The sequence below is a fragment of the Chelonia mydas genome, chromosome 1 (genome assembly GCF_015237465.2).
Source record: "Chelonia mydas isolate rCheMyd1 chromosome 1, rCheMyd1.pri.v2, whole genome shotgun sequence".
Lineage (NCBI taxonomy): Eukaryota > Metazoa > Chordata > Testudines > Cheloniidae > Chelonia > Chelonia mydas.
Genome location: NC_057849.1, coordinates 53,216,016 through 53,241,814, shown reverse-complemented (window position 1 = coordinate 53,241,814; position 25,799 = coordinate 53,216,016). Strand labels below are relative to the sequence as shown.

The window sequence follows — 25,799 nt, the reverse complement described above, 5'->3', positions numbered from 1 at the left end:
GTAATGCACACTGGAAAAAATAACCCCAACTATACATACAATATGATGGGGGCTAATTTAGCTACAACTAATCAGGAAAAAGATCTTGGAGTCATTGTGGATAGTTCTCTGAAGACGTTCACGCAGTGTGCAGCTGCAGTCAAAAAAGCAAACGGGATGTTAGGAATCATTAAAAAAGGGATAGAGAATAAGATGGAGAATATTTTTATTGCCCTTGTATAAATCCATGGTACACCCACATCTTGAATACTGTGTACAGATGTGGTCCCCTCATCTCAAAAAATATATACTGGCATTAGAAAAGGTTCAGAAAAGGACAACGAAAAGGATTAGGGTTTGGAACAGGTCCCATATGAGGAGAGATTAAAGAGGCTAGGACTTTTCAGCTTGGAAAAGAGGAGACTAAGGGGGGGGGATATGATAGAGGTCTATAAAATCATGAGTGGTGTGGAGAAAGTGAATAAGGAAAAGTTATTTACTTGTTCCCATAATATAAGAACTAGGGGCCACCAAATGAAATTAATGGGCAGCAGGTTTAAAACAAATAAAAGGAAGTTCTTCTTCACACAGCACACAGTTAACCTGTGGAACTCCTTGCCTGAGGAGGTTGTGAAGGCTAGGACTATAACAGGGTTTAAAAGAGAACTGGATAAATTCATGGAGGTTAAGTCCATTAATGGCTATTAGCCAAGATGGATAAAGAATGGTGTCCCTAGCCTCTGTTTGTCAGAAGGTGGAGATGGATGGCAGGAGAGAGATCACTTGATCATTACCTGTTAGGTTCACTCCCTCTGGGGCACGTGGCATTGGCCACTGTTGGCCGACAGGATACTGGACTGGATGGACCTTTGGTCCAAGCCAGTATGGCCATTCTTATATTCTTATTTAAAGAGTACATAAGTTAAATAGTTACATAAGGTAAAAAATTGTTTTGTCATAAAGTGTCTCATGGTTTTGATTCAGCATATTTGACTGATTGCTTGACTTCCTGCATTATATTTTCAGCTGTATTTGAGATCTGTGATAGCAAAACTCTGGGTTGTGCCAAGATTTCGAATACGTTTATAATTTAATAGATCGTGTCCTTTTTATGGGATTCTCTTTTATTAGAATAACATGATACCACTCCCAATGCTGCTTTTATTTATTTATTTTTAATCTAGACTACAATAGTCTCTACATTTCGCTCATGGACCCTTATGTTACATTCATGTATTATTTACTAGTTTGTTTTCCTTTGAAAAGTATGTAGAGAATCTTTGTGCAGTCAGAATAAAACAGAAAAAAGCATTTTGTAAAATGGTAAAACTAAATATGATTTGTATAAACTGATATAATATCAAAGGAGAATAGTCAAACATAGCCCGTTTGGCTTGTTGAATCAGTTGTCTATGCAATGTCACTTATGACAAACAAAAGCTGGAACCATTTTTCAGGAGACATGCTAAGGCTCAGTTTGTAGTGCTCTTTCCTGACTGAATCAACCTGTCCGACTTCAGAAGCAGCTGTTGGCTTTGTCAGGATATGGGGATGGTTCATGATGGATTAGAGGAGCGGTTCTCAACCCACAGCCCGCGGGCCGCAGGCGGCCCAGTTAGCACACAGCTGCGGCCCAGCTCAGCTCTGTGATAAAGGCTGGCCGGCATGCCAGGGTCCGCCAGGTTCCTGGCTACCAGGCGCATAGGGGTCTGGGCTGCCCTGCCACTGAGTGAGACGGAGTCAGGGTCAGAGCTGCCAGCCCACCCTGCGTGGCATGGGGTCCAGGGTCCAGGATTGGGGTCGAGGTCTGGGCTGCCGCTGCCCCGCCACCCGGCCCCTATGGCCCAGGTAACACATTGTGGGCCGCACATGTGGCCCACAATATGTAATAAATTGAGAGCCACTGGATTAGAGTAATCTGACTGTTTTGTGAAGAAGGAGACTAGGTTATATCACAGTAAATATGAAACTCCCCGGTCTCTCATCAACCAGCCACCATCCTCAGGAGATAAAGGGTCCTTTTACTTTCATCTTATGCTGCATGGGTACAGTGAGAAAGAGATTAAATTTAGATATTTGAGGCATCTACTGCCAAAATAAGGAAGATCAAAGTAGTACTTGTTTGTCTAAGAATAATTCTGTCTTTAGTATTTCAATGTCAGCAGTATTTCTGATATTGTTAGTTCAAGTTCTGAGAAAACTTGGCTCTCACTAATATTTTCCAAAATGATTACTAGCAATCGAGTACTTACAATTTATTTTCTGCCAAGTTTCAAGCAAATCCATTATGAAGCACAGTGGAATGTCTATTTGTTTCTAAATAATGTAAACAAGATATGTGGAGACAAGTGGAATTCTTTAAACAGACAGAATGCACAAAAATGCAGGTGAAGTCTTCTTTGAACACTCAAGTAAAACTGACTTGAAATAAGGGAAATGAATGTCTGAAGAGAACTATGCAAGAGGAGTTTAGCAAACGCACAGGAAATCTCTATATGCCTGCAAGGTCATGCAAAATGATCTTGCAAAATGATCAAAATCACCTTTTATTCCCTAAGAGGCAGACACAATTTGTAATAATTACTGCATAAGAATTTCTGAGTCTTATCTGATTATTCTGGAAGACATAAAATGTACAGTATTTTCGTTTGGCTTATTGGACTAAATTTGATTAGATTCAGTTTGCCAAACACTGCTAAAATTCACATCCATATCAATTGTGAAGGGAACCTCTACTTTAAAGTGGAGAGTGAGACTGAAAAGCTTTTTAATTTAAATTTCCTCTTGTAGAAGGCTTCTTGCCAAAAACTCTCTTAACTCTTGCTCAGTCAGTGGATAATTTATTTCAAACTCTTCTACACTCCATAAAAGGTATATTTCCAAGGGCCTTTCTCTAGCTAGTTTTAATTATTCACCTTTTCTATGAAACACAAAGAAGTGATAGACTAAAAATGCCTCCTGGTGCTCAGTTTTATTCATAGGTCTAGATACTTCCTTTTGTGATGCATAAGGGATCAAAGTCATTCCAGCAGAATTGCGGTAACATATCCCCACACTGTGTAGCCACTTAACTGTTCTTTATGATTTAATTGCACAAACGTAGCTCAGTGAGAACAGTGGGCAGAGAGGAAGAATTGAGGAACAGCCCCTCACTGCTATGTGTTATCCATTCAGCATGATGGGACTTAGGATGCATTAGGCAGCATAAGTTACTGCTGCTTTCATCGCCAGTATTTCCACCTTTGTGGCTTCTACACACACAGCTGAGGAGGTATGTGGAGGTGGCTGGTGTAGTAGGTTGGTGCTAGTCATGTTGTCAGTGTCATGGACCCTGTAGGGGTGCTAAGACAGAGTCTAGTCAAACACCTCCTCTCAGGCACTCACCAGACTGCTGTGAGGGGATGGAAAACACTGAATCCCTGTGTGCTTTAAGCCTCCACAGTCTGAACGGAGTCCAGGCACATTCTTGGGTTGCAGCTCCTCTGTCAAACATCCTCTTTGAGCCCTGAGCCCTCCCAGTCCAACTGCCTATGCCAGGACCAGTGCTGATCCCGTCCCCCATAGCTTAAACACACCCTGTCCTAGAACTCCAGCCATGTGGGTGCTCTGGGATCACAGGTTAAACTTTTCAAGGACATCTGATTGTAACACAGCCCACATACCCACAGACTTTGTGCAGGATTCTAAACCACCATTGGATTAATCACGAGGAACACACAGATCTAGACAAAAATAATCATCCCTGTCTCAATTTCCTCACCACTCCAGAGCATTGTTTGGGTTGGAAGCAGAGTCCTCTGAAGCAGCCAGAGTCCTTCTCCTGCAGCACACATGGCTTTTCTTCTCAATGTCTTCTCTACTTCTCTCCCCAGGTCAGCCTACTTTGGCCTTGGTTGGTCCTGCAGCTAACCTGCCTGCTACATTTGGTCATCTCTTCCTTTCTTTGGCTCAAAACATCCCATGTTGCTCTATAAGCCTTCCCTCTATTTTGTGGTTTTTAAAGGCTAGTATCAACACCTGGTATCTTTGTCCTGGGTGTTTTCCACTCTCTCCCATTTCCCCTCCTAGCATCCCTTCCTGGAGATCCACCTTTATTCAAAGGTATAGAAGTTGGAGAAAGCTTTGAAGAACCTCAGCCAAGTCCTTGTAATTCAGTTGTTTCCATCTTCATAGGGGTCAATTGAATTCTAATGACTCCCGCATTGTACCTGGAATAGGAAGGATAGGACTCAGCCCTTGTCTACAAGGATGGCATCCACATAATATTCAAAAGTACAGCAATTTTATTAGAACAACTTCATAGGATCAACTAGAGTTCAGAAGCGGTACAGATTCCCCAAATGATCAGTGTAGATCAGTCAGTGGCAACATAATGTTGGTGCTAGTCATTCTGTTAGCGTTGGAGAGAGGCAATAGAGCTTTTGGAATGCTGATAGGTAAGGGAATGTTACTTAGCTAGTTTAAAGGATTCTTGGCCTTTCTTCTCGTCTCAGGCTGCACACCACTGCTACTAGATACATGTACCAGCAGGCTAATGACAGAGTAGATGCGAGTTACTTAAAAGATGTGTGTCTTCTTGGTTAACTCATGGAAGAAGAGGACTTTTGGAGTGGGAAAGGGAGGAAACACCTTGCAACTAGGAAACCAAAGTATGAATTAAAATTACAGCCAATGCATTGACTAATTTCATACCTGCCCGCAAGGTCTCAACAGGTTATGACAGTGTCACTGTTTCAGGGTTAACTGAACCTTTAATCCCTCCTCCCTGGATCTTCCTCCAGGGCATCCCCTTAAGATTTCCAGCATTACTTCTCTCAGGCAGAGACCTGTGGCTCTCCTCCCCCAGACTGGGGGCTTAAGCTTGCAGTATCTCTACACCAAACTGGGTATGACTATGCAGCAATTAAACACCCGTGGCTGGCCTGTGTCATCCAACTTGGGCTGGGGCTATAAGATTGTGGTGTAGATGTTTGGGCTTGGGCTGCATAACCAGAGTAGTGGAATCTGCGTTAACCACTCCAGGGATTCCCCAAAAGTTCATGTCTGTCTGGCACATCTCAACATAATCTTTTGAACTCATTACACTTCCCACGACTCAATCTGTCACTGGCACCCTGGAGCATTTCTTCCAGAAATAATGGTTCTATGGCAAAAGTGTAGGATGACACACTAATGGAAAGTAGGATTTATTGCAAGATTTGTTGTCGGAGTTTGGCAAGTAACAGTTTCCAGGAAGTGAGGAAATCAGGTTTTCCTTTAGCATTTGATATGCACATTTTTAAAAGCTCAGTGGATGCTTGAAAAAAAATAATCTTTGTAAATCTCTGCATTGCAGCATGTCTTATTAGGCCCTGGATCCAGCTCCTTTCATTTTACTACATTAACATAAAATAAACTGTGCTTCTTGTTTCCCATCGTAACAAAGTTTTATGGCCCTTAGTGTAAGATACAACATAATATATCAAGCCAATCAGATGCTTTTGAACATCTTAGATATTACCAATAAACTCTTTTCATTTTCTTACACCCTAACAGTAGGGACTATTAACAGGCTCCTGATTGCTCTTTGACTGACAGTTTTGATAGCAATTTTGATGCTGATGACAAATATATCATGATTTGCAACATGTAGTTAGCAATTAGTCTGGAGCTCTTTTTAACTGCATCAAAATCTTTTAGCAGAGAATGCTGTAGAAAAAAAACAGTGTTTCCATCTGGGAAAGTTCTGGATGAGTATCAATTCAGGACAAATTGCTTAGAGCAGGGCAGTTACAGCCCAAGGCTGGGTTTCCTTTACTATTAAGGCACACCAAACAAGCCAAACAGACAGGACTTTGGTTTTACCTCACTGGCTAATCATAAGTCTTACAAGCAATTCTCTTAGACACTCCAGTTTCCCAGTATTACCACCAGTGCCACTTGTTATGGGGATGAATGGTTATGAAAACTAATACCCCAGTAAAACAAAAAAGGTTCTCCCGATCCCAAAGGGCCAAGCCCCAGATCCAGGTCAATATACAAGTCAGATCTTACCCACAAATCACACTGTTGCCAATCCTTTAGAATCTAAAATCTAAAGGTTTGTTTATAGAAAGAAATATAAGTGAGAGCTAAAATTGGTTGAAGGGAAAATAATGGCAAAGTTCTTGGTTCAGACTTGTAGTCATGATGGAATAAACTGTAGGCTCAAATCAAGTCTGGAGTACAAACATCCCAGCTTGGATGGATCGTTCAGTCCTTTATTCAGAGCTTCAGTTTCAGGCACAGTTCCTCCAGAGGTCAGAAGCAGGATTGAAGACAAAATGGAGATGCTCCGCTGCCTTTTATAGTCCTTTTACCATGTGGCTTGTGCTTTCTTAGTTGCAACCACAAGCCACCCAGCACATGGCATGGAAAAACCTTCAGGTTTGGTCCATAGGCATGTCCCTGCATGCCTTGCTGAGTCACAAGGTGTATCTGCCTTCTCTCAATGGGTCAGTTGTATAGCTGATGGTCCTTAATGGGCCATCAAGCAGGCTAGGCAGTGCTGATGCCACATTGTCTGGGAAGTCACCCAGAAGCATAGCACAAGTTTGAAATACAGACAGTATAGAGTCAACTTTATAACTTTAAATACAAAAATGACACATGCATCCAGATAGCATAATCATAACCCGCAAATCATAACCTTGTCATGTACACAGTTTGTTGTGAGGTGTCTAATATTTGCTGCAAATATATAACAGTGGTTACAACAATGATCTATACGGTCACAATTTATGTCAATAATGTCACACCCCATCCCTTTGCTCAGCCTACCTAGATCTTGGGTCCAGGGTTGGTGCAGGATGCAAACCCTCCTCTCCTGCCACTGTGCACAAGTAGGTGGTCTGAGGGCTTGAGAGTGGGTGGAGCACCTACTCACTCACCAGAGGAGCTGGCTAGCCATGAGAGGGGGAGTAAACTGTAGCCTTTCAATAGCTGCTGTAACTTATTTCCCGCATTGCTTCTGGAGCAAGAGGAGCACAGGAAGCAAGGAACTGGGACTGAGTTAAAAATCCTTCCTAGGGCTGCCTCAGTGTGGAGCTGTTATGCAGGGTTGAGACAATAAGTTCAAGGAAACGCTAAACACCTACTGATAAGCAGGGATCCTAGAAATCCTGAACACCACAGTATGTTTTTTACAGAGAATCTTTAGTTTTTACATTTTGTGAAAAAAAATGTATATGGTGGATTCCTGAAATTTGGGTCTGGGGCCAGATCAGATAATCAGGAGAATGAGTGGGGTTCTACCTATCAGCTCTGGTTGGTGGGGGCTCCAACTGTCAGCTTGAAACTTGAACATAATGTTTTATTGATATATTTACAACTGATACCTATATATATCGTGGCTAGGAAACTAAAGTTCAGCATTTCATTTCAATTGTGGAAAAACCATGGATTTCTGTGTGTTTTTTTATTGGTGTTTATTTTTTTTTAATCATGGAAAACTAGGATCCCTGCTGATAAGGAAGCCAATTCTGCACTTCCTAATTCAGCAAAATTCCTAGGCCTGTGTGACCAGGGTCCCAGTGGGGGCCAGCTGAGGTCACTCAGTTAGGGCGAACTGCAAAGCATGGGGCAGACAAACCCGAAAGCTGGTGGATAGTCCAATACTTAGATTTACCAAGCCAGCATAAAACAGCTTCTTAATTACCTCACTGGTTATTCAGGAGTCAATAACACAGTTCCCAACCTCAGGCCTCCATCATATTTGACTTGGGTACCTGGATGAAGATTCTTGTAAATCTTATTTCATCATATAAAAGAAAAGGTTCTACCAATCCCTAAGGATCAGACACATTACCTCCAGGGTTAATGAATATTCCAGATCTTACCCAAATACATGCTTACAGCCAATTCTTATTAACTAAACTAAAATTTATTACAAAACCAAAGAGAGAATATGATTAAAAGATCAATATATGTACAGACGTGAATTCAATTATTGAGGTTCTGATACACAGCAGAGAAGGTGAGCTTTGTAGCTGCAAAGAATTCTTTCAGATATAGTTCATAGGTTATAGTCCAATGTCCAATATCATTCAGCGGGGACAGTCAGCACTGGGATCCCAATCTGGTGGCTTAAGCTTCCCCAATGAAGTGTCAAGCAGATCTGAGATAAAAAGGATCAGGTCCAAGGATCTTTTATACAATTTCAGGTCTTTTTTTGACAAGCTGGAGTCCCTCAAGGAACAATAGGCCCTTATTTCTGAAGCGTTGTCGTTAATTATTCACACAGATTAACATAAGGCAGTCTATCACTGGTACTTAGCTATACGAATTAACATAGGACAATTGCCTGTTCCTCCACCATTCACTATACATTTCAAAGAGAGATGAATACAGAGATATCCCATGTTTACCATTCATTTAAGTGTTGGGATGTTCTTTTGATCTCTGAATGATCAGAATACAGCATAGGCAGGGACTGTTGATTATATTGTTGAACCTACTCATATGTAAATACACAAAAACACAAACATTACCTCCCCACATGTCTTTAAGGGTTGAATTTGAGTCATTTATTTTGCAGAATGTTTAACCCTTTCTAGCCATGCATCTTAGCCTGTCAATAGGGGCTATCTCTGAGTAATGCATAAGGTACTGGGCCCAAAATATGGAGTCATATTAGCTCTGGCATCATGCAATTCTGTTACTGACATCTATTTTCTTCTTTTCTGCAATGTCCTAAGTCGTAGAACTCTGAAGCTGTATTTGCTGTGACTGAGAGAACACCTGTGGTTTTGAGTTCATGCTGGATGCCAGGGACAAACCTCTAATCAGCTTGAATCCTACTTCTCTATCTCTAAAGAAACTCATAGGAGAGAAGTCTTTGTAAACTCCACTTTTGTTTAGCAGTGTTCCCTGCTCAGGGTCTCATCTGTGATACTATTAAAGCCTATTTATATGCACAGCTGGACATTCTCAGTTCCATCCCATTAACACTATTAGATATTGGAACAAATCTATTTTAAAATCATGTAGGAATATTCTCTGTGTTCAGACTTCATCCTCTAAAAGAATCCAGATCCTGAAGGTCACTAATATTGCTCTAGAGTTGTCTATTTTTTAAGACACATAGCTATAGATGTCAGGATTTGTCTTGCATTTCACTGGCATGCTTCAAGAGGAAAGAAAAAGAGAGCTTTTTTCTATAGCCAGAACCCCATTGTTTCAAGTGTTATGCTGTAATTTTCCAACTACACTTTCAAAATGATGAATCATCACTTCAGATGACAGAAAAAATTGATCAAGTAGGTGTATGGGCAAGGTCAATGTTGTTTTAGGTTACAAAGCATCTAGGGGTAATCATGAAACCAGTCTGGCATTAACTCATAGATGGATTACAGGAATGACATTTTGAAAAAATGCCTCCCTGAGTTTGTCTAGTAAAATGTGAGCTGAGCATATTTTGGTGATGAACAGAAGCCATAAAAGGGTGTTACCTCTAAAGTAAAGAAAAATAGCCATTTTACAGAAAGGTCACCAAAAGGAAAAGTTAGAGATGTATTAAATCATGCAAAACAAAACTGCAACAAATTTGTTAAATTCTGTGAATTTTCTCTTCATTTCAGAATTATTATTATGGTGCCAAAAGGCCCCAGTCAGAATCTGAATCCCATTTTGGGGGGTGCTGTACAAACTTACAGAGACAGCTTCTGGCCCAAGAAGGCTACAATAACCCCCCCCAACACAGCAACATATATTGCATGAGAAGACTACTGAGCCCATGGGTAGTGCTATGGAAGTCAAAGATGTTCTGTGCCGAGACAGCAGTCTAGCCCTGCACAACACACTGCAGTTTTGGGGAATCTATGACAAGATGCAACAAGTGGTTGTGACAAACAAGAAGTAGAAGGGGGCGGGGAATACAAAACAACAGTAATAAGATCAGATAGTTAAAGAGGCTAACAATGGCTGAGATTTTAAAGCAGTGCACACCTTCCATTAAAGTTCACAGAACAGTGTGTCTAATTCCCCTACACTGCTCTGAACATTTCTTTGTGCACAATTTGATCATTCTGAATCAACTGAAAAAAACTAAGACTAAATAAAATATTGACTGACACTGACTGCCCCTCAAACTGAACAACTTGTAGGCATCACACAAGGAGTGAGTCTTGAGAAAGGATTTGAAGGAAGAGAAGATAATAATTTTATGGCAGTGGTGGGCAACCTGTGGGCTGCTTGCAACCCACAAGGATGATCCACTAGCGGGCTGTGGGTTGCCCACCACTGCCTTATGGTGTAGTTCAGGGAGGGCATTCTATATGGAGAGACCCGTGTGGACCTAGCCAGTATTTGCAGACTAACAAAGCCTTCAGCCATGAGCACCCTCTCATTTGGAAGCCCCCCAAAAGCTGAGATTTTGCTCTGCATTCATTAAAAAAATAATCCCTCACCCTTTTCCTGAGAAGATAGCCCTGAAAATGTAAACTGGGGCAAACCAATCTGTAGGGCTGGGGATTCCTTTCCTACTTTTCCTAAAGATGAAGAGTTATACATACAGCTGTCCCATCCCAGCTATCCAGGACTGGCCTTTGGATCCTGGAGAACCATGGCTGTAAGTTCCCTGACGCTTGGGAAGACTCCGAGTTCACAGCTTGAATGGCCTTTAGAGGCAGTGCTGCTCAGGCTACTGCTGATGTTGCTAGGAGCAAGCCAAGCTGCCTACCTGAGTCAGGGCCTCTGCTGAACAATCTATGTGACTGTTAGTGCCAAGGTGGGGCAGGTCAATAGCAGGAGTGGCAGTCTGGTCTACTGAATTAAGCAAGGGACTGAAAGAAAGGGAACCCACACGCTGCCCTCCAGACTTGGGGGACTGGGCCACTATCTGGACCATTTTTCAGAGTAGCAGCCGTGTTAGTCTGTATTCACAAAAAGAAAAGGAGTACTTGTGGCATCTTAGAGCTAACAAATGTATTTGAGCATAAGCTTTCGTGAGCTGCAGCTCACTTCATCAGATGCATTCAGTGGGAAATATAGTGGGGAGATTTTATATACACAGAGAACATGACCCATTGTTTCATGTTCTCTGTGTATATAAAATCTCCCCACTGTATTTCCCACTGCAGGCATCCGATGAAGTGAGCTACAGCTCACGAAAGCTTATGCTCAAATAAATTTGTTAGTCTCTAAGGTGCCACAAGTACTCCTGTTCTTTTTATCTGGACCATATCTTTTTCACGGTTCAGAGTTACTCAACTCATGAACTTAGAGGTGATTTCAGAGTTGTGTCGGAGCACTCTCTTAATGGGCAAATGACTTTTAAGATGGAGGCATTTTTACAACTGAATTTTCACAGACATTACTGAATGCAGTAGCAAGGATGTAATAGTATTTTACACATTGAATCCTGAATGACACTAACTGCTATATTTCCCTATTTACAAGCCTGTCGTCAGATCTATTATATTTATAGAGAGGGACACATTGCTGTGTGATGAAAGTTGTGAATTGTAGCCAACCACTAGTTTTCAGATTGAATCTGTCAGCCTTCAGAACATGAATAGTGTAGAGAACTTCTAAATACTTCGGACTAAGGATATATGATATACAGTAAAACAGAATAACCCTAAGAGAGCTCACAAATGTATAATAATTCACAGTTGTGCTTTACGATGTTTCAGCAGCACATCTGTTTGGAAGGCAGCTGTCTGATTGCATGTTAGGGGGCCTGCTTCTTCACTGCCTTGCATCTTGTGCAGTCATAGCTGTGTGAAGCAGCGGTAAAAGGCTACCACTTGGATCTGGGAGCCATGATTCTAACTTGTTAAGGCCTTGCAATCACCTTGTACATATGTAGGCCCCTAACAAATTCACGGTCCATTTTGGTCAATTTCATGGTCAGAGGATTTTAAAAAACAGTAAATTTCATTATTTCAATTATTTAAATCTGAAATGTCACGGTGTTGTAATTGTAGGGGTCCTGACCCAAAAAGGAGTTGTGGTGGGGGGATTGCAAGTTTATTGTAGGGCGAGTTGCGGTACTGCTCCCCTTACTTCTGTGCAACTGCTGGTGGCAGCGCTGCCCTCAGAGCTGGGCAGCTGGAGAGTGGTGGTTGCTGGCTGGGAGCCCAGCTCTGAAGGCAGAGACGCCGGCACCAGCAGCGCAGAAGGAAGGAGGGCCCGGTATGGTATGGCCATCCTTACTTCTGTGCTGCTGGCTGCAGAGCTGGGCCCTCAGTCAGCAGCCGCCATTCTCTGACTGCCCCAGCTCTCAAGGCAGCAGCGCAGAAGTGGTATTGCCATCCTTACTTCTGCATTGCTGCCTTCAGAGCTGGGCGCCTGGCCAACAGCCATGGCTCTCTGGCTGCCCCGCTCTGAAGGCAGCACAAAAGTAAGGGTGGCAATACTGCGACCCCCCTAAAATAACCTTGTGACCCCCCCCCGCAACTCCCTTTTGGGTCAGGACCCCAATTTGAGAAATGTGGGTCTCCCCCATTAAATCTGTATAGTATAGGATAAAAGCACACAAGACACCAGATTTCATGGTGGGGGAGGACCAGATTTCACGGTCCATGATGCATTTTTCATGGCAGTGAATTTGGTAGGGCCCTATACATATGTAAGTGACAATACAAAGTGCAAGGCAATGGAGAATAAGGCCCAGAATGAGTACTAAAATCTAATGGGTCAAATTCACATTTACACTCACAAACCCCATTGACTATAGTGAGGTTATCAGCAGCAAGTGAAAGGGGGATTTGGCTTAATAGATGTGATGTACGTAGACATGCAGGCACACAAAAGGGGAAGCGGACATGTGCAGCTAAAAGCATTTCAAGCAGAGTTTAAACTGTAATCTTAACAACTTGGCATAATTTATCATATCTATTCATTAAATAGAGATGATGCTGAATGCATAAGTACCAGGGGCTTCTGAAAATAATTTTCTTTTGTAGATTCATTTGCTTGTATGCATTTCAAATATTTTGGCAGATATCCATTTTTAAAAGAGTTGGGCAAATTCAGGGAATGGGTTGACTACTCACTCCATGGGTGGCAGCTGGCTATGGTACATTCAAAGCTGTATTTATAAATTTTATATTTTAATCGGATTTCTTCCTTTTCTGTTATTTAAATGACGTTTTCAGTATTGTACTTCTATCTTCTCCTTATGCAATCCCATAGACTTACTGTGATTTATTATTTTTTAAAATCACAACTGAATTTTGTATTGTAACATAATGGAAGGAAATTTTATGTTGCTTAGGATTTAGCAATATTTTGTTATATCATGGTGGTTAAGAGTAAATGATTCTGTCACAGGAGATTTGAAGATGAAAGGTTCCCATGGTGATTTTCAGTGGAATCACATGCCATTCTTAGTCTCAAATAGAAGATATTAGACATTTGCCAAAGCAGATCCAGTAAACTATTTTTCAAATGAAAAGGATTTATTAAACAAAAGAACATGGAAAGGTATAATTCTACTGTTTTGAATTCAACACTAATAAGCTAAAACCCATATATTCAGGAGGATAAAGAAGCCTGCAAAGCAGTACTGCTGAAAAAGACTTAGTAGTGATTGTGGACAGCAAATTAGATATGAGTTTAGAACATGATATGTCTGCAATGGGCTCCATATTGCCCAAGTATCATATGTCAGAGAAACTAGACTCTGCTCTTTTTATGGCTGTACTGCCACAACACCAGGTAACATCCCGTCCCCACTGAAGTCAGTGGAAGTTCTTCCAAACGCATTATTAAGGGTCTACAACCTATCTTGAAGGATGACCCAACACTCTCACAAACTTGGGAGACAGGCCAGTCCTTGCCTACAGACAGCCCCCCAACCTGAAGCAAATACTCACCAGCAACCACACACCACACAACAGAACCACTAACCCAGGAACCTATCCTTGCAACAAAGCCCGTTGCCAACTGTGCCCACATATCTATTCAGGGGACACCATCACAGGGCCTAACAACATCAGCCACACTATCAGAGGCTTGTTCACCTGCACATCCACCAATGTGATATATGCCATCATGTGCCAGCAATGCCCCTCTGCCATGTACATTGGTCAAACTGGACAGTCTCTACGTAAAAGAATAAATGGACACAAATCAGATGTCAAGAATTATAACATTCATAAACCAGTCAGAGAACACTTCAATCTCTGGTCACGCGATTACAGACATGAAATTCGCTATTTTACAACAAAAAAGACTTCAAATCCAAACTCCAGCGAGAAACTGCTGAATTGGAATTCATTTGCAAATTGGATACAATTAACTTAGGCTTGAATAGAGACTGGGAGTGGCTTAGTCATGATGCAAGGTAGCCTATTTCCCCTTGTTTTTTCCTACACCCCCCCCAGACATGCTTGTTAAACCCTGGATTTGTGCTGGAAATGGCCCACCTTGATTATCATACACAATGTAAGGAGAGTGGTCACTTTGGATAAGCTATTACCAGCAGGAGAGTGGGGTGGGAGGAGGTATTTTTTCATGCTTTGTGTGTATATAATAAGATCTTCTACACTTTCCACAGTATGCATCCGATGAAGTGAGCTGTAGCTCACGAAAGCTTATGCTCAAATAAATTGGTTAGTCTCTAAGGTGCCACAAGTACTCCCTTTTTGCGAATACAGACTAACACGGCTGTTACTCTGAAAGACTTCACCCGTAACTTGGGCCTGATCCCTCATGTAAATAGGCATGGCTTCACTAATGTCAATAGATTCCAAGGCCAGAAGGGAGCACTGTGATCTCCTAGTCTGGCCTCCTATGTAACACAGGCCAGAAAATTTCCTCAAAATTATTCCTTTTGAATTAATGCACATTTTGATTTAAAAATTCCTAGTGATGGAGAATCCACCTGACTCTTGGTAAATTGTTCCAGTGGTTAACTACCCTTTCTGTTAAAAATTTATACCTTATTTCCAGTCTGAATTTATCTAGCTTCAGCGTCCAGCCATTAGACTGTGTTATACTTTTGTCTGCTAGAGTGAAGAGCCAGTTATCCAATTTTTGTTCCTTGTGTAAGAATACAGTGTGATCAAGTCACCCCTTATCCTTCTCTTTGTTAAACTAAACAGATGGAGCTCCTTGAGTCTATCAGTATAAGGCATTTTTTTCCCTAATCCTTTAATGACTTGTGCAGCCCTTCTCTGAACCTTCTCCAATTTATCAACATCTTTCTTGAATTGTTAAGACCAGACATGGACACAGTCTTTCAGCAGCAATTGCACCAGTGCCAAATACAGCAGTAAAATAACCTCTCTACTCCTACTCGAGATTCCACTCTTTATACGTCCTAGGATCACATTAGCCCATTTTACCACATCACCACCCCGGGAGCTCATGTTCAGGTGATTATCCACCACAACCCACAAAATCTATTTCAGTTACTGTTTCCCAGACAGTGTCCCCCATCTTATAAGTGTGGTCCATGTAGGTGTACACATTTATATTTAGCTGTATTCAAATGCATATCGTTTGCTTGTGCCCAGTTTTCCAAGTACTCCAGATTGCTCTGTATCACTGATCTGTCCCCTTTGTTATTTACCACTCTCCCAATCTTTGTCATCTGCAAGCTTTATCAGTGATAGTTTTATGTTCTCTTCTGGGTCACTGATAAAAATATTAAATAGTATAGGGTCAAAAGTCAATGGAGGTGTGCTAATTTACACCAGCTAAGAATCTAGCCTGTTGTGTTCAATCCCAGGCACTACTTTAGCAGAAAGATTGAGACAAATTTGTTGGTATTGCCTGAAACCTCAACAAAGGGGTCGGGAGGGAATGATTAGAGGTAAATAAAGTCCTAAGTATGTATCTTATCTAAGGGACAACTGAGGGATGAGTATTTGAGATGTATTAACACAAAGGGGACAGGAATTATCTTGTGTAGTACACAGGATTCTAGACAAGAGTAATGGGTTCAAATTAAGATACAATATAGCCTGAATATTGGGAAAACAGCCTGTCAGAACTATAAGCCTATAAAATAGTCTCCTCAGCCAATAGATGGAAACCCAGTCACCTAGGGATTTTTAAAACTAGTCCAGAGAAACAAAAAATGTACTGCAGCTTCAGGACCATTCCCTAAAGGAGAATTGGATACTCTTTCCATCTCTAAAGTCTCCATGTGAAATCCTAGCCCTACTGCAATGGCAAACCTCCCACGGATTACAATGAGGACAGAATTTTACCCTATATTCCTAGGATTGGAAGAGCTTACTCTGCACAGTAGTCTTTTAGCTTAAATTTCCTGAGAGAAACTTGGGAGGAGCAGGAGACTGGGGTCAGAGGCTCGGTCAAGTATATCCTCCATTTGAGGGACCGGCTTCAGGAACTGGGCACCATGGCAGAGGGGAAACAGAGAACGCTACAGATCTGGTTGAATCTGAGGAAGGGGTAAGAAGTGACCCAGAGAGTCCTTAAAGGGGAATGGTGCAAAGACTGTTCAGGCTGGCGTGTTTCGGGAGTATCCCTGCCAAACCTCTGCTGACGAGAACTCACCAATGAAAGAGCGGGGGTGGGACCGGGTCTCTCTACCTCAGCCACCCACCTTTGAAAGGGGGTGGCCCCACACAGTGAGTTGGTTGGACTTTGCCCGGTAGATCACATTACCTCACCAGAGGAGGGGAATTAGATACTCTGGCCATTGGGATGAGCTGCTCCAGGGGCGCGTTGTATGGACTTCGGCCGCTAGGCTGCATTACCCCAGTAGGGAAGGGGAACTAGGTGAACTCTGGCCATTGGACCGCACTGCCCTAGGGGCACATCGTATGGACTCTGGCCACTAGGCCGTATTATCCCACTAGGGAAGGGGAAGTAGATGACTCTGGGCCTTGGGTCACACTGTGCTAACTGCTGAGGGGTTTAGAACATGGACTTGGGCGTAGAGAGGCTGGGTTACCTCCTACCCCCTTGACTTAAGGGGCCATCGAGGTACAAGCCCCACCTCACACCCCTTCTTTCTGCATGCTGGGGATGGACTCCCACAGGACAGGGCCCTTCCTAATTCAGTCATCCCTCTCCTGACATCTGCCCCTCAGGATAAGCTCCCAAACCATAGCTTCCTCTTAGCTGGCACTGCTATATGCCAGATGTTGTGAAGAAGATTGCATTGTGTCGCAAAACAGTTCAGCTTCAGGTTTGGTGAATTGTGTTAACCTGAACAAGAATTTGTACCTTTTCTACTTCACCCACCCAGAGAGAATAGAACATGCATAAAAATAGTACAGCAGAATACATACTGCAAATGTATGTAGTTTCTGGCGAACCCCGTTCCCCCAGGAGCTACACAAAGATTGTCTGGTTTGATTTGTCCCAGTGTTGACAGTCTGTGGGAGGGAAGTGGCAAGCTGTTTTCACTGAGGTGTTTGAGGTATTCTGCCGGTACAGGACAGAAACAGGCAGTATAATACTCCTGACGCCTACTTCTGAAAAGAGCACTGTAGTGCATATCTGACTCTCAGTTAATACCTCCCTATCCTAGCACGTGCTATCTGGCCAGAACTTGGCCATTCCAACACATCTAGCCACCTTTTGGATGTGAAGCATTGATAAGTCTGCTAGGCAGCCTTTCTGGCACTCAAGGAGTGCTACTGTCAGCATTCAGACGAGATTCTGCAAAGGCTGCAATGAAGAGCTCTTTCCCCCATATACCACCTGAACAGGCCACCCAGAATCTAGTGAATAGTCAGTAACATGCTTTGGGACAAAAGGTGCTATGTCAATATATATAATTTTGCTGTTATACATTATAATAATTATTCTTATAATAATAGCAGCAATCATATACCATGAGTCAAACTTTTTATGTTCAGACACACTTGATTCCCACCCTAAATACTTAAAACAAAACAAAAACCCTGTACCCACACCCAAACAAACACCAATCCTTTTAGTAAAAGCACATGGAAAGTACTGAATATTAGGAATTCACTAACCTCTAGAATGAATTCACAGGTGAACTAAAATTAGGCTCTCCAGTGAGACAACCTGTAAAAGCAGAGCCATTATTGTCGTTATCTTTATGATTAGTCTTATTCTTACTAACATAAGAAAACTTAAATTTCTCTACAGGTGATTCCACTATTGACAGAACAGGGAAATCCCCAGTTCCTTTCACCAAATCCAGTATTCTGGTGAATTTATACCTCAAAGCACTGTATGACGGTAGTGATAGCAAATGCTGGATAAACATACAGCGTCACTTATATCAAGCAGATAATCCCTGTAAAAGATCTATTCCTAACAGACCCGTGAAGCGTGCTGAGTCCTGAACACTGCGGTAAGCTGAGTTTCTTAGCAACATAACGATGGCCCATGGCAAAATGTACCAGACGTGACAACAATGCAAGTGGAATGCAAAGTCTCGCTGTGGAAGAAGGAGTAATAGAAATGAAATTTTTACACTTAATACACAATAGGTGTATTCTCAAAACAGGCCAGCTACAGGATTCCTAAGGCTTTCCACATATATAGGTACATTAGCCGGAAAGCCATTTCTTTTTTTAAAGTGCTCTGTATGTGATTGAAAAATGAAGTGGGAAATAGTCCTCAATTTGCATTTTCCCCTTTGAAACACTGATTACAAAGTTGGCCCAGGAGCTGACAAACTGCAATGTGGGGAGGGGTTACATTACAATCTAAAGACTAGCTTGTGCCCGATAAGCAAAGTTCTGCCCTGGGGTAGTACCAACTGTGCCAGTAGAAGAGCATGCCATTTCAATCCAAACAATGCTTATTTGCTATTTTGAGAATGGTATTTATGGCATCAAGATGTGGTTGCTCACCTCCTGGATATCTTGCCATCAACCCAAGCTTAATATGGCCCAACTAAACTCCTTTTCTTCTCCAATTCTCCGTCAATGTGCACAATACCATCAACCTTCCTGTCACCCATCCCCATAAATGGGAATCATCTTTAACTCTACCTCCTCTCTTGCTCCACAAATCCAAGCCGTATCTGCACTGTGCCACGGCTTCCTCCAAAACATAGAATCATAGAGCCATAAGGTTAGAAGGGACTACAAAGGTCATCTAGTCTAACCCCTTGCCAAGATGCAGGATTTGTTGTGTCCAAACCATCCAGGACAGATGGCTATCCAGCCTCCTTTTGAAAACCTCCAGCGAAGGAACCTCTGCAACCTCCCTAGACAGTCAGCTCATTTGTCCTCACAGATAGAAGGTTTTCCTGAGATTTAGCCAAATCTGCTATGCTGTGCTTTCAAGCCATTGCCTCTTGTCCAGCCATCTGTGGCTAGAGAGGAAAAACTTTTCTCCATCTCTTTTATGGCAGCCTTTCATGTCTTTGAAGACTGCTATCATGTCCCCCCTTGATCAATTCTTTTCTGAAGTAAACATTTGGCTTAGTTTTCTAAACTAAAGATTTAGTTTAGCCTTTGCTCGTATGACTTGCATTCCATCCCTTTGATCGTCTTTGTCACTTGCCTCTGGATCCTTTCCAGTTTCTCTATATCCTTTCTATACATTGGTGACCAAAACTGGACAGTACTCCAACTGAGGCCTAACATTTACAAGATCTGTCAGTTTACCTCTATCCATACTGCCAAAACCTGCCATCTCCCATTTTGATTAATGTAACTTCCTCTTATCTTGCCTCCCTGACATCCATGCTACCCCCTCTAGTCCCTACAGAATGCTGCCACCAAGGTCATCTTCCTAGTTTGACAATTTGACCATGTCATCATCTTCTTTGAATCTGTCCTCTGGTTCCCTCTTCCACAGCATTAAATTCAACCTTCTTGTTCTCTATAGCCCTGTGTAATTCATCCCTGTCTATCCACTCGTGACTTTTCATATCAACCCCAACATCTTCACTCTACCAATAATGCTGGGTGCTCCCACAAACATTTCCATGTCTTCTTCCACTCCACTGTCACATGTCTTCTGAACTTGTTTATAAAACTACTACTCTTGTTTTTATTCTCTTGAAGATCTCATTCCAGCATAAGACCCATGCAACATTAGTCAAGGATTAAGCCTAGGCTATGGGTATTTGGGGATAACCTGACAAAATAATTCATTGTGTTTTATATATTACCTAATATGGCCAGCTATCACTATGACCACTTTTATACCTCTTTCCTTTATCCTATGATTATTTGTATGTTTATTTTGTCTTTTAGATTCTAAATGCCTCAAACAAGGAATATGCCTGTTTTCACTGAAAAAATGCCTTTTGGGTTCAACCAGAAACAAATAAACAATTAATAATAATATTCATATAAATAATGAAATCCTCTTAAGATCGTTGTTTTTCAGCAGTGCATTCCATGGGCTAATTCTGTAAGGAAACTCTTTCCTTTTATTAGTTTTAAATATGTTTCTTGCAGTTTCTTTGGGAAGTGTTAAAACAGGATAATTGCCTTTCTGAGGTAGAGAGAAGTAGAACAGTACTTTAATTGTTTCATTCAAATACACTGAAAGCTAGTCTGTATGAGACATTTGTACAAACATATCCAATAGAATATTTACTAAACATGAACAAAGCACTAGTCAATATATGATAGGAGACAATCTTGCACAGGGGAAAAACTATTGACAGGGTAAATATTTTGTCTCTGATTTCTGTAATTCATTTACTTGTTGTCATGCTAGGAACTATTCTGACAACCTAAAGGTGCTGAATTCTTTCACTGGACGCAGTAGAGAAATACTTATATTATGGTAAAATCAATGATAGTTCTAGGTCAAAATTTTAGGTGGGGCACTGTAACCCTTGGACTGCTCAGCTGCATGCAGGGGTTCTGGAACAATTTTTATAGTGGGGATGCTGAAAGCGATTGAACAAAACTGTAGACCCTGGATATGATGGAAACCACGTTAAGTCAAGGGGTGCTGCTGCACCCCAAGCACCCCTAGTTCCAGCACCTATAGCTGCACATCTACTTCTCAGTTAAAGGTGCTTTTGAATGTTCTTATTCCATTACTGCTGTCTGGATAACCCTGGAGGAGTACACACTCAATAACACTTAGGTAGCTGTTGACACAAAGATCCTTCCCTTAGCTCAATGAAATGCTGTGCTGTTAAATCCACAGCTGTGAAAAGCACATGAGAAAATGTATCATTCAAATTTCTTTTTTCAGTGAGGCAGTTCCCAAAAAAGCAAACCCATGACTCGAGAAAGAATTAATATCCCAGTATATTCCTGTACCATTTTCAGTTCCCTTTCTATATGAATACAAGTATTATCCAAACAAGCTCAACCAAGGTTACTTCTCAACTAGTTGTCTAGCACCTGAAAAAGCTAGACAATAGTTGACCTTTCCCTGGCAAGTTCCTTTAATTATGTCGTTTTAAAGTTGCTTTTTTGTACAGTGTTTGATTTCTTTTCAATGATGTGAAACAAACCCATGACTAGTTAATTAGCCCACATATTAACGAGCGTCTCTAAAGTACACTGCATTATTTCAGCAACTAAATAATATATATTTTCTCTATTCAAAAAAGAGATTGGTCATGAATGTCCTTTGATGCCAGGAGTTGGTATTTTCCAGTTTCCTTAATTAAGGTAAGACGAATTAACCTTTAAAGAGTGAACTTGAATTTTTAAACATAGGCCCTGAATCAGCAAAGACTTTCACACATGTTTAACTTTACACACTGTATGTAAGTAGTCCCACTGAAGTAAATAAGGTGACTCAGACTGCACAAAGGTAAGTATATGCCTAAATCTTGCAGGATCAGGACCTAAGGCAATTAAAAAATGTTGTGAAGATCGGTAAGGAGAAAGTGTGTGAGAATCGCTCTTTTCGGTGATTCATCAAACTGTGGTCTCCTGCAGAAACAATTCCCATTCTGCACAGAGAACAACATACTGTCAACCCAAACAATAGACAATATGGCAGAAACAAACTAGTAATAGTATCTTAAAGTTTTAAATCATGTCATGAAAAATGGCAGGGAAACCACAGTCATTAACCTGGTTGAAGTTGAAACACAAAACTGCTGGAAAATATATACTCCTGTTGATAAACGTGAGATTCGCATCATCCACACACACATATTCATGGAATGAGGTTTTGCACTGATAATCTCATGGTCGCTGCCACAGTGACAGGCAGTCTTATGAAGACCTGAAACGAGTCTTGTATCATAGAGTGAATCATAGAATATCAGGGTTGGAAGGGACTTCAGGAGGTCATCTAGTCCAACCCCCTGCTCAAAGCAGGACCAATCCCCAATTTTTGCCCCAGATCCCTAAATGGCCCCCTCAAGGATTGAACTCACTACCCTGCGTTTAGCAGGCCAGTGCTCAAACCACTGAGCTATCCCTCCCCACATTGTGAGGCATAACGAATATTTAGAAAAAAAGCTTTGAAATCCTTGGATAAAAAGTATAAGTGCATTGTGCTATTGTATTAATCTAGCTGTACAATATTATCACTGAAAATAATGAAGATACAAATATCAAAAAATCAGGATGTGGTCGCTTTGCTACAGTCAATTCAAAGCAATAAATAACTACTCATGAATTCCCACTCCTGCGTAACAGACAGTGAGTTTTATGTAGGACTCACAGGACTGGTCTGCCTCCAGAGACACAAGAGAAACTAAAGACTCCCTTTTCCAGGATCCATGGACGTACCTGTGAATCAGAATGTCACAGGGTCCACTCACTGCTAGGCGCCTGCTTCTGGGTATTCTGGGGATTAGCTCCTTCCAGGTGCTGCACCCTCCTCTGACAGTCTCTCCACCCAGCATTCTCTGTCACCCTGCAGCCCCTCTTGCTCCAGGAGCTGCAGCTTCCTCTTCATGACTTGGCCCTCCAGCCAGGTCACTGTACATGTTTTCCCCTTCCAGGGTATCAGAGTCTTTCCTCACAAATGGGCTCAGGCAGTCTTCCCATTTGCTGTCCAGTAAGTGCCACTTTCCCAGTGGCTGGCAGGGAACCTGGGCTGCCCTCTACTGCAGGTTCCAGCTCAGGGACCCTCTGTTCAGTGGCCAAGGTCTACACTATCCTATACCTTGCTGTTCTTCCCCTGAGCCTTTCCTACCTTTCTAGCTCTCCCACCCCCAAACTCCCTCCTCCCAGGGAGTAACTATAGACTAAACTCTATAGTCCCAAACATACTTCCCTTCAGCCAGGGAGTGACTTCAGACTACTTCCCTGCAGTTCCCTATCCTAGCAGCTTCCTGCCTTTATAAACCCAGCCCAGCTTGTTCCTCCACACCTGGGCTCCCTCATTCAGTCAGGGGATTACTTAAGCCACCTGATTCCCTTCAGCTGTGGCCAGTCTGGTTAACTGGCCCTCTTCTTGGCCTACATTAACCATTTCAGGGCGAGTGTGGGGTGAACACCGTATCTCATTACCATTTTACAGGCCTAAAGAGTTAGGTCAACCCAGATATGTCACTCAGGGGTGTGAAAAATGCAATCTAACCCCCCCGCGTAGACCGTGCTAGGTTGACAGAAGAATTCTTCCATTTCCCTAGCTACTGCCTCCCAGGAAGGTGGAGTACCTACACTGTTAGGAGAACCCCTCCCATCATCGTAGGTAGTGTCTACACTGAAGCGCTACAGCAGCGCAGCTATGCCGCTGTAGTGTTTCCAGCGTAGAGAGGCCCACAGACAGGTAAATCAAGATGAAAAGTTGCTCATCTAATGTCACACTGAGTAAGTGACTTGGGGCCTCATCTAAAGTTTATTAAGTTAATGGGCATCTTTCCTTTTACTTCAGTGGGCTTTGGATCAGGCCCGGTCTAGATTACAACCCTAAACTTCTAACTATTAGAGTGCCTATTCTAAGTGTCTCACACCATCATTTAGGGCAAGATTCTGTGCCAAGGACAGAACCCATAGTAAAAACTGCACCACTCAGGAAGCCACATTTCTCTGCTACTCCTTTCTCCATAATGTATGTTGGCCTATACCAGTAGCTAATTGCAACCCCTCTCCTCCATATTCCATCTTATTCCACTGGCTGACCAGTACTGAGGGGGCAAAGTCAAGTCACCAGCCATTCCCTGTCCACCTGCTCACAATGGGGGAAGTTATGCAGGTGTACAGGGGGAGGAGGAAATCTTACTCCTCTTATAACCCTGTGCAGTCTTCCAGTCAAAGCTATAGTATTGCCTTTTTTTAAAACACACAGTGGTGTTGGCTACTGTCTTGACCCAAAAGCTTTTGCCTTTGAACCACTGTTGAACAAAATTGAGAAATTGGCTCTCCATGCTTGAAGAGAAGTGGGGAAGTGATAGTGCAGTCATTGAATCCCCTGTGCTTATTGCAAAACCCACCAGGGCCCAAAAGTGCTTCTCAGCTCATTTGTGAAAAGCCCGTATTGCTCATTCTTAGTGGTGTTTAATATTTCCACTGTAATTTTCCCAGCAAAAATGTACCAAGCAGCAGAGATTCTGCTATCTCCAGAACTGGGCTCCAGTGAGCTGACAAATCTGTTCAATCTATTGATTTCCCAAGCTGTAAGGAGTGTTTGAGTTAGATTAGAATAGCTATAAATATTTTGATTTTATCTCTAGTCTAAAGCTTGTATAGGGCTGCCCCAAATACAAATGCAAGATCCCAAGAGATTGGGGTCCACAAGTTTCATATATTTGCCCACTCTTATAAAAACAGAAGGCCCTTTTTTCTTATACAAAATTACTTGCCACTCTGTAAAAATAGGTATTTTACTACTACAATAGGGAGCTGTGACTCATTGCTTATAGTAAGAGTTTGGAGCTGAGTCACATATGAAGACCTGTCAGTAAGCACCATATTGGTAGCAAACAGGAAGAGAGCAGATAACAGTTCCGCTCCAGAGGGATTACACAGAGACCTCTATAGATTGTGGGCCAGATCCTCTGCTAGTGTAAATAAGAGCAGCTCCACCAAAGTCAATGTAGCTATGCAGATTTACAGCAACTGAGGATGTGGTTTGCAATGATAAATGACTGAAGAGATGACAGTTTATCTGAAAAAGAATGATGCAAGGAACAAAAAGCAGCTGATGTGGATTCAGCTGAATGATTACTCAAAGGTCAGAGGGTAAAATGTAATACCACACACTGAAACTGGGAAAGCAGGAGGCAACACAAGAAACAAACAGGAAAAGATTACAGTCAATCTTGCAGAAAGAGGATGATTAGGGCAGCAAATGTCAAGTTGAGTTGAAGCCAGCTGAAGGGCATAGGGCGAATAAGAATGTAATTCACAGATAAAGCAAGGGGACAGTACTGCAGTGAGAGGAAACTCATTAATAAAGGCCCCATTGTGTGATGTTCTGAGCACCTCAGACACAGCACTGAGAGCCTTCAACTTCCACTGGCTTCACTGCAATTCAATGGAAGTCGAGGGTGCTGAGGACTGTGTCCTAAGTGCTGGATTTTTATTAGGGTTAGTCAACATTTTTGGTTCAAAAAGTCTCTTGATAAAAAATAGCTTTTTCGTAGAAAGGATTTTTTTTTTTTTTTTTTTGCTGTAAGTGTCCATTTTCCTTGATGTTTCAGCATTTTGACAAAAACACAAAGAACTAAGAAAAATATCAAGAAAAATTCAAAGGTTTTTTGGTGAATTTGTTTTTGACCATTTCTGTTACCCTTTACATTGATTGTAACTCCCAACTCCAAGTAGTGCCACTGAAGTCAATGAAAGAGAAGAAATGAATGACTTAAAATGGCTGAGATAGTAAATTTCTTTTAAAAATCTGTGCTTAACACAAATTGTCATCACTTGCAATTCCTCAGAGGTCAAAGATGATTGTCTCCCGTAAAATGATAGCTAGTTATCAAAGTGGATCCAAAGGTGGCTAATGAGACTGATCCAGGATCCACAGATCTTGTCACAGTTGAGGCAGACATTTCACAGTGGAAA

At 41.9% G+C, this 25,799-nt stretch overlaps 1 long non-coding RNA gene across 1 annotated transcript; it reads right to left on the bottom strand.

Annotated features, from left to right (window-relative positions):
- Positions 1-1,156: 1,156 nt before the first annotated feature.
- Positions 1,157-23,162, bottom strand: LOC122463326. Its single transcript, XR_006286585.1, has 3 exons — positions 22,575-23,162; positions 17,907-17,958; positions 1,157-4,187 (listed from the first exon to the last, which is right to left on the bottom strand). It is a non-coding gene; the product is annotated as an uncharacterized LOC122463326 (long non-coding RNA).
- Between the last annotated feature and the right edge of the window lie 2,637 nt (positions 23,163-25,799).